This window comes from Schistocerca gregaria, chromosome 1 (genome assembly GCF_023897955.1).
Source record: "Schistocerca gregaria isolate iqSchGreg1 chromosome 1, iqSchGreg1.2, whole genome shotgun sequence".
NCBI classification, from domain to species: Eukaryota; Metazoa; Arthropoda; class Insecta; order Orthoptera; family Acrididae; genus Schistocerca; species Schistocerca gregaria.
Genome location: NC_064920.1, coordinates 678,507,488 through 678,522,042, shown reverse-complemented (window position 1 = coordinate 678,522,042; position 14,555 = coordinate 678,507,488). Strand labels below are relative to the sequence as shown.

The window sequence follows — 14,555 nt, the reverse complement described above, 5'->3', positions numbered from 1 at the left end:
TCCTGACACCACTGCACCATATTCCAGCCTTGTGACTTGTAGAAGATGCTATCGCCATCGGCGAAGACGTCATGCTTGTAGGGATACACGTTTTCCGCAATTATGTTCACGTAGTCAACAGCTGTCATTTTGCCTTCAATTACTATCACAAGTACCGTGGATGTCAAGGTAAATGTCTCCTATAGCATAACACAGCCCCTCCTCCCTGCGTCCGAGACGCGGTGCACGTTTCGAGCAGCCGCTCGCCAGACACGGCTAACGACCCGGTGTAACAAGAAACATAGTTCATCAGTACAGGCGACACGTTTCTAATTATCTACGGTCCAGTCTCCGTAGACCCGTGCACACTCCAATCGTGATTATGCTGTCGTCAGGTCAACGTGAAAAAAACGTGGGGGTTGCCTGCTGCAGCGTGCCACAGTGCGCTGTGCGGTGTGTTCTGGGACACTTGCGCCTGAACCAGCACTGTACCCCCATCTGTTGGCCCTGTTATAGTCCGCGGCCTACCTTCCTTTACAGTGCGGCCAAATCTCCAACTAGCAAATTTTGTTACTCGGCGTGGACGTCTAAAACAATTCCGCCTACTCGTAGTTTCACTGTCCTCGCTGACTTCGCACAGATGCTTACGACCGTAGCACGCAAATACCTCAGCAGCGTCGCCGTCCCAGGCGCCGGGACGTAATCTTCCCATTGTCAGTTTTGCCAATGTCAGTCGATTTCCCCATTTCCGGCCAGTTCTCGCGCTAGAAAGATTCTCCAGTCATCTCTGTTCCGCTTTACAGCGTTACGAGCCCGCAATGGCACCACGCGACATTCAATTACGCACTGGGCAGTGGTCATAATGTTTAGGATCGATAATAAACAAGAGCAGTGATCAGTCCACCCTAAATGAATGCTATTATCGCCAAAAGCATTGTCTTCGTATCCACTGTTGGTGTGATCACTTTTTAGAGGAGTTTAAAACGTTTCTAGGCGACTGCGTGGCGTTACAAGCTACGCAATCGACACGGTATCTCTGTAGAGATAACGCAGGCGGGCCGAGGCGAGGTAACGGATTAAGCTGGTCTGCGCAAGAGGCCAATACTACCGCACCCAAGTTCGGTAATTCAACTTAAAAGACGAGGTACATCTTTGCGAGAAGGCAGCATCTCCTGTTTCAAGTAACCGAGAACCATCTGCTTTTCACAAATGATTTCTTGTGGTGTGTGGCGGAGGATACTTCGTGTACCACAGTCACTTCCTTCCCTGTGCCAGTTGCCAGTGGTTCGCGTGGAGAACTACTGCCGGTAAGCCTCCGTGTGGGATAGAATCTCTCTAATTTGATCTTCATCGTCTTTTCGCAATACACTACATTTGCTGACCCGTCAAGGAATGCACGCTCTCGGAACAGTATAGCACACTGTCATGCAGAACGCCTCTTTCGCAACGTCTGCCACTGGAGATGGTTGATCATCTCCGTGACGCTTAAATGCTTACTATGAACCTGTAACAAAAGCCGCTACTCTTCACTGGATCTTCTCAACTGCCTATATCATTTCCTATCTGGCACGGATACCAAATTGGAGAGCAGTATTCAAGTATTGGTCGAACAGTGCTTTTTGTAAGCTACTCCTTTGGTGACTGACTGCATTTCCTGAGGATTCTTCCAATCAATCTGTCTGGCATCTGCGTTTCTGCGATATATTTTATGTGGCTGTTCCACTTTAAAGACAGACGTAGGGCACAATGCCTTCTTGTACTCAAAATATTACAGCTAAAACAGGAAAACTTGTGATTTTTTGTGCAATTTTTGTTTGAAACGCGCATTTTACAAGGATTTGAATTTTTAATTACCACTTTTTCTATAATGTACCTTTTCTCGTAGGCCTAAATTAATCAAGCAATAAAACTGGAATTTCTCAGTTTACACCCGTATAAGTGACTGACTAATTAAACGTATGGAACAGATTTTTGTTTAAGGTCACAGTTGCATCGAAATTGATTTTTTGGTTGTGTTACCCGGAACAGGTCTATTTTTCTCAGGTTTTAAAGGAGAACTTTAAAAACAAGACGGAAAAGAGCTTCACAGGATTACTCAGTAAGTAATTCTTATCAACTGCGCCAAGTTTCAGGGTTTCAGTTTTTATAGTTCCTGAGAAAAAGTATGTTATAGCTCAAAAAATCAGTTTACAGCAATTCGTATTTACAGTTTTTATTTCAATTTTTGACGATATTACTGCGCCTCTAGTGACTCAAGCTGTTCACATCCGTGATGTTTATTCTCTTCCTCGTCTTGCTGGAGTAATCTCTTCCCCTGCCTCCTTTTCCTGGCCAACTATTGCATTTTTTCTTCTGCTGCCTCAGCTCTGTCCACTCGCGCTTCAATCAAAGCTTCTGAGTATTTTCAGTGTAAATGCACTTTGATGGAAGCCTAGTCTCTGCAGGCACTTAATCCTACATACACTTCCACTATTGAACACCAGACAGGCATTACATGCCGCTGTCTTCACAACAGTTGAGGACACAAATATTGGTTTTGGACAAGGCATCCACATAATGTGATTGTAGCTCTCATTTGTATTGTGTTTTCCATGTGCACATTTTCTTCAGTAGTTCGTCTGGCTAGGTACCTGAAAGTTGATTTTATAACGTCTAAAACAGCAAATGACAAACAACGATTGTAAGTGCATGGCTTTACACGAGCTACTCCCTGAAGATACTTGCACCATGGTATTACACAAAGGGAATGTTGAGGTTTCACACTTACGAGCAACATCTGTAACACTTATTTAAATTTCCTGTACCTTTTACACGTGAAATTCGATATTTCCTAACTTTTTTGAATGTGTGTCCACTGTTACGGCCTTTTTCGAGCGAAATAGGTTAATATATGCAAAACTAAAAACTGAAATAAGTTTGTAGCAAGTACTACTAAAAAAATACTATTAAAAATGTTATGAATATGGGAACACGCAAAGAGAATCTTTTCCACAGCCTTCTTGACTCATGCGCAACTCGTTTCAATTGAGTTAACGAAAAATTAACGCACAAAAAAATTCTGGTGTAGAGAACGCATGGATCACAGCATAATAAGTAACAGGGGGTGTGGCAGGCGCAGACGCCCAAACAAACTTTTTTAAAACATATTTCTAGCGAGAATTGTATTATGAAACTTTGCGATGTTACTCTTAATGAACCAAATAAATTACACAATTAAAAAAATCTATGTTTTTCGCAACTTTTCCCCTACATCTGCCATTAAATCGCGACGTACTCTTAACTCCTAGGTATCTTATGGAAGTAACTACTTCCAGTAATTGTTTGCAAACGTGTAATCAAATAATAATCCAGTTTTCTGTCTATGTGTACGCAATACGTTTGATTTTTTTATGTGGAGGGGCGCAACAACTGCCATTCCCTGCACCAAGCGGCGATCCTCTACAGGACTTCATCTACATGATTACTCTGCGATTCAGATTTAAGTGCTTGGCAGAGGGTTCATCGAACCACAATGATACTATCTCTCTACCATTCCACTCCCGAGCAGCGAGCGGGAAAAACGAACACCTAAACCTTTCCGTTCGAGCTCTGATTTCTCTTATTTTATTTTGATGATCATTCCTATCTATGTAGGTTGGGCTCAACAAAATATTTTCGCATTCGGAAGAGAAAGTTGGTGACTGAAATTTCGTAAAAAGGTCTCGCCACGACGAAAAACGTCTATGCTGTAATGACTTCCATCCCAACTCGTGTATCATATCTGCCACACTCTCTCCCCTATAACGTGATAATACAAAACGAGCTGCCCTTTTTGCACCCTTTCGATATCCTCCATCAATGCCACCTGGTAAGGATCCCACACCGCGCAGCAATATTCTAACAGAGGACGAACGAGTGTAGTGTAAGCTGTCTCTTTAGTGGACTTGTTGCATCTTCTAAGTGTCCTGCCACTGAAACGCAACCTTTGGCTCTCCATCCCCACAATATTATCTATGTGGTCCTTCCAACTGAAGTTGTTCGTAATTTTAACACCCAGGTACTTAGTTGAATTGACAGCCTTGAGAACTGTACTATTTATGGAGTAATCGAATTCCAACGGATTTCTTTTGGAACTCATGTGGATCACCTCACACTTTTCGTTATTTAGCGTCAACTGCCAACTGCCACTTGCCACACCATACAGCAATCTTTCTAAATCGCTTTGCAACTGATACTGGTCTTCGGATGACCTTACTTTCCTACACTTTCCTAGCGTTGCGACTTCTCTGCGCGCAACAGCATCAACGCGGAAAGCCTCACAGAACTTCCAGCGTTGTCTGCTACAGTATTTCTATATAATTCGAAAAGCGATGGACCTATGTGGACCTGAGGTACTTCACTGGATGAGGGCATTCTTCCCAACAGGTTACAGACGCTCTACACACTTGCTGGGTTATAAACGCAGAAGCTTTTCTAGCACGTCAGGTGGAGACAATGTATTCACGCAAAGATAACATCAGTAGCATGCGCTATGAGGAAACCACCACTGTAAACGGAAGTTAAAAAAATATACGAAAGACTTTCGTGCGATGATGTATCAATTTTGCATATGTACAACACTATAAAGAGTTGACAGTGAGTCCTTACAAACATTAAGAAAATGTAGTCCATCAACAAAGGAAGTGGCTTGCAAAACACTCGTTCGACATATACTTGAGTATTGCTCATCAGTGTGGGATCCGTAACAGGTCGGGTTGACGGAGGAGATAGAGAAGATCCAAAGAAGAGCGGCGGGTTTCGTCACAGGGTTATTTGGTAACCATGATAGCGTTACGGAGATGTTTAGCAAACTTAAGTGGCAGACTCTGCAAGAGAGGCGCTCTGCATCGCGGTGTAGCTTGCTCGCCAGGTTTCGAGAGGGTGCGTTTCTGGATGAGGTATCGAATATATTGCTTCCCCCTACTTATACCTCCCGAGGAGATCACGAATGTAAAATTAGAGAGATTCGAGCGCGCACGGAGGCTTTCAGACAGTCGTTCTTCCCGCGAACCATACGCGACTGGAACAGAAAAGGGAGGTAATAACAATGGCACGTAAAGTGCCCTCCGCCACACACCGTTGGGTGGCTTGCGGAGTATAAATGTAGATGTAGATTAAAGCTATCATCATATAACCGATAAACGCTTTCCAACAGAACCGTAATATTGTATACGCCTTGCTTCATGACGGAACAAACATATTTCATGTTGACAGTGTGGACCACTTCGAAATGGAATTATCACAAAAGCGTATGCTTAATGGTTATAGGCATACAGCTATTTACATCTAGTTTAACCTTGCTATTCCCTCACTACCGGAGCGTCAATTTCCGATTAACGCGTGACAACCATTTCACGGAACTAGTTATTACAGGTAACTTGTCTTAAGGGAACACGATATCCGAAACTGATGTAGAATCTTTTACTTGATTATTGGAAGAGTATTCTATTCCCAACGACCCTCGGAACGTACGTGGCGACAATGTAGAGCTCGTTAACAATAGAAACAATCCTGAAATCTACGTCAGAGATAGTGGAGGTTTTTAATGCTCGTCAAGAGCACTCTATCTATAATGCTAAAAGGTGAAGTCCCGCCCGACAGACCGCCGTACCATCCCCTCCTAATGGCTTCACTGTATGAAATGTGGAGGGGTTTGGGGCCAACAAGCGCTCTCCCGCTCGCTGTCGGGTTTCTAGACCCTGGAACCTCTACTAATTGGTTGAGCAGCTCTTCGGATGCACTCACGAGGCTGAGTGCAGCCTGGCCCAGTCCTCTCACCACGGAAAAATCCCTGGCAGTACCGAGAATCGAATCCGCGTCCAGCGCATAGCAGTCAGCTGCGCCGACCACTCAGCTACGGAGGCGCATTTCTACCCATAAGGGAGCTCTGTCTAAAGATACTAGTCTACAGGCAAATCATACGATCTGCTTTGCTTGTGTTTTAAATGTTCTTGTGCAGGTTAAAGGGATAGCACCTCACTTCAAGAGAAGCAAAATGCTTTGAATTGCAGTTGGCAGTGGCACTAATGAAAACTATTTGAGAAAGCGAAGTAGAATAAAAACTCACAAAGTACCGTTTTAGTAATTTACAATCTCCGGCACCACTCATATTCTTGACAGTTTCAAACTACTCTGCCTCACATATTACTGAGAATAGTAAATATCCGCACATGTTTCTCTTCAGGACGGCCCAATACCATGACCCCCGAACAGGTCTTCCTTTCGCGCTGAAGCACGACGTGTGTAACACAGCACTGTTGTTTCCTAAGTTTATGACTCCACAAAACGACACAAAAAACCCAACGTACTGCAACAACATTCCTACTGTGACGACGATTTTAACCCTGTAAAATGAAATGTCTAACTCGCTCAGAACAGTTTAACAGAGGCTGTACACCAGTGTCTTCTACGTGCACGTCCCAGGCTGTGATAGCAATATAATAGAAACAGAACTGGAGTCCCGCAAAACACGGCTTTGGGCCCAATCCTGAAATCTATATTTGCATATAATACCCCAAAAAAATCCGAAAGTCACCTTTCACTATTTGCAGTTGACACTGAGCTCTTCAAAAGTAGCTTTGTTCTTAATTTAATAGTAAACAAGATGTGCAACACACAAAACTTGAGCAACGGTGCGTAAACAACTGGAAGGCAACAGTTAATCTTCGTGTTGTTGTTGTGGTCTTCAGTCCTGAAACTGGTTTGATGCAGCTCTCCATGCTCCTGTGCAAGCTTCTTCATCTCCCAGTACCTACTGCAACCTACATCCTTCTGAATCTGTTTAGTGTAGTCATCTCTTGGTCTCCCTCTACGATTTTTACCCTCCACGCTGCCCTCCAATACTAAATTAGTGATCCCTTGATGCCTCAGAACATGTCCTACCAACCGATCCCTTCTTCTAGTCAAGTTGTGCCACAAACTTCTCTTCTCCCCAATCCGCTTCAATACTTCCTTATTAGTTATGTGATCTACCCATCTAATCTTCAGCATTCTTCTGTAGCACCACATTTCGAAAGCTTCTATTCTCTTCTTGTCCAAACTATTTTTCGTCCATGATTCACTTCCATACATGGCTACACTCCATACAAATACGTTCAGAAATGACTTCCTGACACTTAAATCTATACTCGATGTTAACAAACTTCTCTTCTTCAGAAACGCTTTCCTTGCCATTGCCAGACTACATTTTAAATCCTCTCTACTTCGACTATCATCAGTTATTTTGCTCCCCAAATAGCAAAACTCCTTTACTACTTTAAGTGTCTTACTTCCTAATCTAATTCCCTCAGCATCACCCGACTTTATTCGACTACATTCCATTATTCTCGTTTTGCTTTTGTTGATGTTCATCTTATATCCTCCTTTCAAGAGACTATCCATTCCGTTCAACTGCTCTTCCAAGTCCTTTGCTGTCTCTGACATAATTACGATGTCATCGGCGAACCTCAAAGTTTTTATTTCTTCTCCATGGACTTTAATACCTACTACGAATAACATCGGGGATAGACTACAGCCCTGTCTCACTCCCTTCCCAACCACTGCTTCCCTTTCATGTCCCTCGACACTTATAACTGCCATTTGGTTTCTGTACAAATTGTAAATAGCCTTTCGCTCTCTGTATTTTACCCCTGCCACCTTCTTGGTAAGACCCAAGAAATTTTATGTACTTTCAAAAGAATATCGTGGGACCTGCGTATCAGAATGAACGAGACAATCGTTCCCTGGAAAAAAAAATAAAAATAAAAAATACTTCGGCGTCCAACTCGGTAAGAGGCTGACATTTAAACGTTCATGTCACTCATATTTGCAAATGATATCCGCCACGAATTTTAGACTATCTCCTAATAAAGGGCAACAGACTAATTATCACAACAAAAATACGAATCTTCAAAATGACACTCCTACCGACGATTACATACGGTTCCGATATTTGGCCGATGGCCTCCGACACTAACATCGTCAAGGTTCAGAGAATTCAAAACAGTTACATCAGAACTCCCACAGATGCTACAAGGTACCAGAATTGTACTCAAACCTAAACATTGACTAAATCTCTCAGATCATTCAGGCCACGTCACAAAACTTCAGTATACCCCCATCCGAAACTTTGAAATCAGTCCCACATCGAAGTTTCCCTTAATGACGACAACCTAAATCTATCGTTCAGTAAATCATCCATTCAACTATTCAACAATTAACATGAATTACTCAGCATTTTCTTAACCTCACTTGTTAGACTGTATGGATATAAACAGATGAGACAGACATGGGTTACAGATCCATCAGACAACGGTTCGGCTAGACAGCCAACTAACAGCAACTTAAGAGAAAAAATTTTGTTAGATGCAACAGAAAAACGTAATTTTTTGTTGTTGCAACTAGCGTATTTTTCTGTCACTTTTACACTGTCAGACACGTAATACTTCTAAGCAGATACACTGCGGTACGAAGACCTGTAATGGAATACTGGAGTAAACTGTTTTTCGCATGTTGTGTTATATTTACACCTGAAACATTCGTAAATCCAAACTGGACAAGGGAATGAGACCACTACATTTATAAATAAGTCTTTCTGATCGTCCGGGACGTACATTATTTCGTAGTTCAGTATTATGGTGCTCCCCTAATTTGAGCTCTGAATATCCAAAAACTGATTATGTCAACGTAATTCCACCAGACAGAAAAGCAAAACAACGTACATGATATCAATAATATAAATCTAGGTATCATGAGGACTAATTTTGTAAACTACCATCAACGATTCCATCAAGCTTCAAGTGCCGCCATTTGGGAGATGCTGATGGTTACTACAGTCCATACATAATCAATACCCGAGTTACTATCGCTCGCCCACACACACACACACACTTTACGAACCTACAACCACTTTCATTAAAAAAATAGCCTGTTATGTAATATCATAACCCTAAATATACATCAACTGTGTTTCCTATGCGGGCAGCTTTTTACAGAAACTGTCAACTATCAAAATGTTCGCTAGCAAGTGGCTATAGGGCAAGCTTCACACTGCTATTAAAATCCAAGACGTAAGTCACAAAAATGCGCTGTTTTGTGTGTGTCAAAGCACAGTGCTTTTGCATGGCTCAGAACAACGCACTGATCCTTTTGGCGCAGCTGCTAATGGGGAACGCAGTCCAAACGATAACTAAGAAACAATTGTCACCTCACACAACCCAATACAAATGTTAAACTATCATTTTTTGTTGTACAGAGCGTCTGATTCAATCTATGAATTTTGTTATGAACAAACTACACTTCCTTACTGCACCGACCATCTCAAAACACGAGTTACATTACATAAAAAATCTTATTTATTTCTCAATGGAGAAAGTTGTATCCTGACGTATAGTTTACAACCAATGTTAATAGACGAATTGCAAACACTTACAATCACTTTCTAAGTACGAGAGTTTCAGGTGTTAGAACTACTATTCCGTAAAAAAAGGTTGCAACGCCGATTTGCTAGTTCAAAACTTATTAACATTTAATCCTTAAACACTATTTCTGCAAGTGATGTTGCAGCCTAAATTTTTGGTCGTAAGGAGTAGAACTGGGAATATTTGTCTATCGTTTATTTTATAGGGATACGATGTGCTTATGTGTAAACTAAGCGCTCTGTACAGATGATAACAGCTTGTTAAATTTGTTAACTCGTATTCGTTGGAGGCATGCTGCTGTTTTGCAGACACTGTTACGAGTGATTCTAGTAACCCGACAAAAAGCTGTTCCGGCGATTATGCGGCCGAGCCAAAAGTACATTATTCCTTTATTTAATTACGCTTAATACTGCCAACATCTGCCGAACTTGTCTCATTTACATGGATTAGTCCGGTGGTATTTCAACAACTACATCACGAAGTTAAGGTTTCTCTGTTTTATGTTTCGCTTTATACGGTACCTTCTAACATTTTTCTACCGTATTGCAATCCTGCTAGAACATTTAAACGAAATAAGCAGCATATTTTGGAATTTGTAAATTTAGAATCGGCAGAATCTGAGTAATTACTTTTACAGGAACAAAAAACTATTTTCTAGCTGCCCACGTTCTAACAAGCCCTTGTGCTTTACGATACGCCTCTTCTAACCTAACACTTAGGACTGTCGGCAGGGTGGGTCAGTGACCACTCCTAGCTTTATCTGATTTAGGGAAACCTAAGTCGCAACAGCATATGATGTAACAGCTTTCCATTAAATATGCAGAGTTATATTCGGAAACTAAAATCAGACACCTTTCTCACCAAAAACCGATATCATCACAGCCATGTCATACAGTTGCTCCTCGTCCATAATTGTATTCTACATATGACCAAACGATACCACTGTTTCGGATAACGAAAAAAACCACACACACAAATCTGTTTTTTAGAGGACATTAGGAACGTCACAATCAATATATTTGGAAGTCATGCTGCCGATTTGGTTATAGACTAGCTGCTTACGTTGGGTCGCAAGAGTTGACCTCTAGAAACATAACTCTCAGGGAAAAAAAAGTATTTTATTAGACGTCGACCTCTTCAGTTCACATGTTAACTATTAGACGCACCAGTCGCCAAGTTCCACAACAAGTTGCGTCATATTCATATAATCTAGAGTTATGCCTGAATATAACATTGAGAATTACCTATCGTTAAGACACAGTCATAATCTCCATTTTGTATCAAAATCTGATACACACTCATCTACTTCCGACAGTGGTCCATTCTAGCAACGAGCAGTAGTTTTCGAAGAGGCGATATGTGTACCATATAACACGCGTAGTAAGGCAAAAAAGCGATTAGTTCATAGAAAAAAAAAAAAGAGTTTCTCGTCGTTGCTGGCACGCTAGCATAGTTTTGCAGCCATCCAGGTATACTGGTGCAGCTCCTGACAAATTCGAGACAGGATGGACCGTGCCCCAAGAACAAAGGCGCATGCGCTTGCTTCTCACTACAGCTGGGGGATACTACACATAGCCGAGCAGTTTGTGCATTACAGCAACATGTTGCAGATATGGACAATTATGATCAAAATGACTGGCACGCGCTGTACTGCAAACTGTTTCTTTCCTTTCTGCTAAGCAACACGTCCCAGAAATCATCTGCGCCACTGCCTTGAGCACCAAACTAAGCAAACACGTATTCCCCACACCCTCACATCATCACCAACCACCATCCATTCACTAAACCAGCAACAGAGAGTTTTCTCGCCCACCCCTCCCCATTCTCTGTGTATGAAGTAAAAAACAAAACTTGTTTACGATCCTATACACACAATGATCTGTGAAACATATTGCTTAAGCAACATGTACGCAATCTGTGTTTGATTAGATGTAATTTTACCAGTACGAGATTTCACAGAAAACACACAAATACGCGCAAACTAAATTCGTGAGGGATGTGTTCTCAGTACATGAAGAATATTAGTTGACACTGATGTGCAATATCGAATACAAAAATCTTCTGTATTCGGCGCATTATGGGCGTAATGAAATGAAAATAACTCTCAAAAAGAAGATTCGATTACACGAGTATTTATTTTAGAAACGATTATGGAAGCTCATTATTTTAGTGCAGTTGCGGTTGGTTTGTAAAACCCCTTAGCTAAATTGCCAAACTGAAAGAAAGCGCAGTTTTGCTAACAATTCACAATACCGTCGCGCGCCATGAAATTCTGTAGGAAACATACTGTTGTTAATTTCAACAGAATAACTAGTAACAACACAGAATCAAAATTATGTGCTTGCACTACAATCTCTAGTACCTAATCATGTCCCATCGCTAAAATTCCTTTAACAATAACCACCCTCTGCCATGATATTCTTGATTCCTCTTTGTTTTCAAGGCCTCTTATATATATATATATATATATGAAATTTCCGGTCTTGAGACTAAACTTTCACATACATCATAAAGTGCCTACACCATCTCTTGGGCGGAAACTGTGGTTCTAAGCTATAATAATGTGTGCTTTAACTGCACAAAAATATCACTTCCAGCTTTGGATGAGTTCAACGAAAAACAAGTACCATCCTTCATGTTTGTTGCAAAACAGTAAGTGCTAGTCATATTTCATCAGTTAATAACTGTGAAAAGCTTAATAGTAGATGGTGTTCAAACGCATTTGTCTTCTAATGGTAACATTACCAAACCAAGAGTCAAAACATGTACCTGCAGCTTAAAACTTCTTACCGACAACTGAATTCTGAGTGGCTAGGTAGCCCAAATTCTGTCGGTTCAAAACGAATCATGATTGCACACTTTACCGAATAGTAATTAAGTCATAAGCTGCAACCTTTACGGGTAACAAACGAACTACAGTGGAAACCGTCTGCTCGAGTTTACAACGAAAAAAACTGCACACGTCGAATTTATAACTGCAGTCAAATAAATCGAATTTGCTATAGCCTAGATAGCTAAGTAATTATTTATCACCTACAAACAGTTCATCACTAGTAAAGCCTACCGCGCAGCAGCGACATTGCTGTGAATTATAAAGAAATATTATAGTTGCACATCCAAGTGGTGTACTTGGAACACGATGATATTTGGTACTACACAACGGGTATCAGCTGTTCGAAAGGCACAGTAACAAACAGGATGGAGATAAATATTATTAATATAATTCTCACGTTGCAATGAAAGCGATGTTTGTGCACTGGCTTCTGTTACTGTATTTTTGATGGTGTTTCCCCGCAAAAATATATGATAGAAGACATCGAAAGATGTCCTCTGTCATCTTTCGTGAAAATTTGATTAGATCACTTCTCCCCTACTTTCTCATTGACAGTCACGAATACATAAAAACTTAAGCACTTGCATAACATTATTCAATTTAGAATATAATCGCTCGCTGTAGTACGTTGCTGCAATATCTTCTGTACATACATAGACATGAACACACACCGATCACTCGCGACATCAGAATATATAATGAAGAGTAATAACACGTTTCTAACAATAAAAAAGTGATTACGTCTCAGTTTTACGAGCAATGCGATACGGAACAATATGGCAAATTTTGTATAAACCATAAATTTACAACCTCAACTGCCTAGCACAACTTTTTTTTTAGTATGCATTAGTAGTCAATATACAACAGCTGCACAATAACGCGAATGTAGAACAATGCAATAAGAGAATTTCCAGAATTTCATAGCCCTGCACATTAACATATATTCATATTTTCTTAGTTCCTGGCACAAAAACACTGGTATAACTGCATTTCCAGAGACAAAATACTATTCATGAAACGAAATTTTACTTTTGTAGAGTGAAAAACACGCACGTTACTGACTCAAGAAGTCATTTCAAAGGATGTTAACTTCGTTCGTCTGCTATTAGAGCAATTTGCACTCGACGTGTCACGCAATTAGGAACGATTATCCAATGGAATAGCTAAGCTCAATGAAACAGCGAAATGACAATTTGCATGTTTGCAACACGTTCATACATTTGCCAAGATTTATTTAAAAAAATAAAAAGTATTACTCACCAGACAATATTTTGGAGCAGCATATTTCTGCAGGCAGATGAATTGCAGGGACCACTGCAGTGTATTCCTCGTAATGCACATTAACTCCAGCTTAATTGTGTCTTAGATGAACAGCTGACATTACACCTGACGTTCGGCTTGCTTATTATTTTTAGTACCTGCTCTGTCATCGCTAGCCTAATGGTATAACCATTCACTCAGAAGCAACATAACCATTCACTCATTCATACACAACAACAAACGTACCGAAATCCTGAAATGACTTTCGTTACAAACAATAATACATGACATAAACAAATCATATGCAACGTGACATTTAAGGTTACGAAAATAATATAAAATATTAAAAAGGCATTCACGAAAGTTGGGCAGAGATACGATGTCTACCGGCACATTTTATATTAATACAAGCATAAATTATTAAAAACTCAGTAATATATACAACCCAACATAAAACCAGTTAAGGTTATACATATAACACACACAGAAACCTAACAACACACGCCATTGCTATGATACGGGGGGATAATAACACCTACTAATGCTCGTAATAACATAACCGCTTTATACGTAACACACCTATATCTTCGCGCTCTACAAGTGACACAAATGTACGACTATTTCAAAACATCTTCTCCGCAAGTTACGCTACTACTATCAGAGTTGCCATATTGGAACCCTGGGAAGCCTACTGGGCAGCAAGGTGCAACGCCATTGGCCGCGCTGTAGCCTATGCCGTTCAAGCGTAGCGGTGGCGCGGAGATTTCAAACGCAGTGGGAGCGGCGAACATGAAAACATGACTATTTATGGTCTGGATTATCTAGTACTTTATTAGAACGAGACGACAAGTGGGAAGGTACAGTTCTTAATTACCAGTGTTATTTGAAGATAAAATACGCTAGGTGCTGAAAACAGTTAACGTTGCTTTTCTTGAACTTTTATTTACTTTTTCGTGCCAGTTTTAATAAAAGCTTCTCTGCGCTCTGAGGAGTATGTGAACGTAACAGTGCATAATTAATCTCAAATGTTACTAGCGACTTAGTGGGCTTGGAATCTGAAGACAGAC

At 40.8% G+C, this 14,555-nt stretch overlaps 1 protein-coding gene across 1 annotated transcript in view; it reads right to left on the bottom strand.

The window, feature by feature from the left end:
- LOC126363182 (uncharacterized) overlaps positions 1-14,171 on the bottom strand; it is a 1,127,484-nt gene extending 1,113,313 nt beyond the window's left edge. Inside the window, exon 1 of the mRNA XM_050007943.1 lies at positions 13,489-14,171. The gene's annotated coding sequence lies outside the window, so the exon portion shown is untranslated. The remainder of the gene's footprint in view (positions 1-13,488) is intronic.
- Positions 14,172-14,555: the final 384 nt, after the last annotated feature.